The sequence below is a fragment of the Mastomys coucha genome, unplaced genomic scaffold (genome assembly GCF_008632895.1).
Source record: "Mastomys coucha isolate ucsf_1 unplaced genomic scaffold, UCSF_Mcou_1 pScaffold14, whole genome shotgun sequence".
NCBI classification, from domain to species: Eukaryota; Metazoa; Chordata; class Mammalia; order Rodentia; family Muridae; genus Mastomys; species Mastomys coucha.
In genome coordinates, this window is record NW_022196896.1 from 37,266,724 (window position 1) to 37,269,070 (window position 2,347).

The following is a 2,347-nucleotide window of genomic DNA, read 5'->3' on the forward strand; positions in this document are numbered from 1 at the left end:
TTACTTGTATTCTCCTTTATTTCTTTAAGGGAGTTATTCGTGTCCTTCTTAAGTTCCTCTATCAGCATAGTGAGATATGCCTTTAGGTCCAATCTTGCTTTTCCGGTGTTTTGGAATATCCAGGACTTGCTGCAGTGGGAGTACTAGGTTCTAATGAAGCCAAGTAGTCTTGGTTTTTGTTGGTAGGATTCTTGCGTTTGCCTTTCACCATCTCTTGATTTTTGGTGATAGATGTTCTTAGTGACTCTGACCGGAGCTTGTCCTGTCCCTGCTACCCGGCGGCTCCCCTGCGACTCGTGGGGCCTGTGCCTCTCTGTTGTCTGCTCCCCAGAGAGAAGATGGCAGCTCTCACTGGAGAGTCCGGGTCAAAGAGGTCCCTGGAGGCAGACCCGCCTCGTGCAAGGGAGGGGCAGGTAAGGTCGCTGATCCACCTCTGCCACTTGGAAGCTGAGAGAATTCTGTCCCTGCTGCCTGGCGGCTCCCCTGCGACTCTTGGGGTCTGTGTCTCCTTGCTGACTGCTCCCGGCTTAGGAACTCACCGGAGAGAAGATGGCCGGGCTTTGAGTTTCTGATCTCTCCAATTCTTTAAACATTAACTGGTGGTGTATTTTTTTCAAATGATTTTTCAGCATCTAATGAGATGACCATGTGATTTTTTTCTTTGAATTTAATTATACAGTGGATTGCATTAACAGATTTTAGTATATTAAATCTACCTTGCATCCCTGGTATGAAGCCAACTTGACTGTGGTGAATGATGTTCTTGGATTAAATTTCTAAGAATTTTATTGAGTATTTTTGCACCAATATCATAAGCAGAATTGGTCTGAAGTTCTGTTTCTTTGTTGGGTGTTTGTTTGGTTTAGAGTAATTAAGGCTTCACAGAAACAATTAGTGCTTTTCTGTTTTTCTCTTATGGAATAGTTTTGGAAGTGGTACTAGCTCTTCCTTGAGGGTCTGGTAGAATCCTTCACTAAAACCATTTGGCCCTGGGCTTTTTTCGTGGGGGAGGAGGGGTTGGGTTTTTCTGTTTTGTTTGTTTGTTTGTTTGTTTGTTTGTTTGTTTCAAGACAGGGTTTCTCTGTATAGCCATGGCTGTGCTGGAACTAACTCTGTAGACCAGGCTAGCCTCAAACTCAGAAATCTGCCTGCTTCTGCCTCCCAAGTGCTAGGATTAAAGGTATGCACCACCACCTCCTGGTCTTTATTTTTGTCTTAAAGTTGGGATGTTTTTAATGATTTCTTCTATTTCCTTTGGGGATATGAGCCTGTTTATATAGTTTACCTGCCTTTGATTTAACTTTTGTATATAGTATCTGTCCAGAAAATCATCCATCTGATGATTTTTTGAATTTCCTCAGTTTCTGTTTTATGCCTCCTTTTTCATTTCTGAGTTGTTGATTTGGATACTGTTTCTGGGCCTTTTAGTTACTTTGGCTAGGGGTTTATCTGTATTGTTGATTTTCTCAAAAAAAAAATTCTATTTGCTTTGTTGTTTCTTTGTATAGTTCTGTTTGCTTCTATTTAATAGATTTCAGCTCAGAATTATATATTTTCTTATTTTTGTTCTAGAGCTTTCAGGTGTGCTGTTAAGTTACTAGTGTATGATATCCCCAATTTCTTTATTGGGGCACTTAGTTGTATGATTTTTTTTTCTCTTAGCACTGCTTTCATTGTGTCCCATAAGTTTGGGTATACTCTGTAATCATTTTCATTGAATTCCAGAAAGTCTTTAATTTCTTTCTTTGTTTCTTCACTGAACAAGTTATCATTGAGTAGAGAGATGTTCTTTTTCTATGGGTACTTGGGTTATCTGTTGTTTTTGTTGTTATTGATGTCTAGCTTTAGTCTATGGTGATCTGTTTGAATACATGGGATTATTTCAGTCTTTCTGTATCTGGTGAGGCTTGGTTTCTGACTAACTATATGGTCAATTTTAGAGAAGGTACCATGATGTGCTGAGAAGAAGGTATATTATTTTGCTTTATAGTGAAATGCTCTGTACATATCTGTTAAATCAATTTGATTCATAACCTTTCACTATGTCTCTGTATAGTTTCAGTTTCCATAACCTGTCCATCATTGACAGTGGAATGTTGGAGTCTTTTACTCTTATTATGTGGGCTTCAATGCATTTTGAGCTTAAGTAAAGTTTCTTTTATGAATGTGAGTGTTCATGCATTTGGGGCATAGATGTTCATACTTTCTCGTTGTGAATTTTTCCTTTGGTGAATGTGAAGTGTTCTTTCCTACCTTGCTTGATAACTTTTGATTCAAAGTCTGCCTTATTGGATATTTGGATGGCAACTCCCACTTGTTTCTTTTGAGTATTTGCTTGGAAGACATC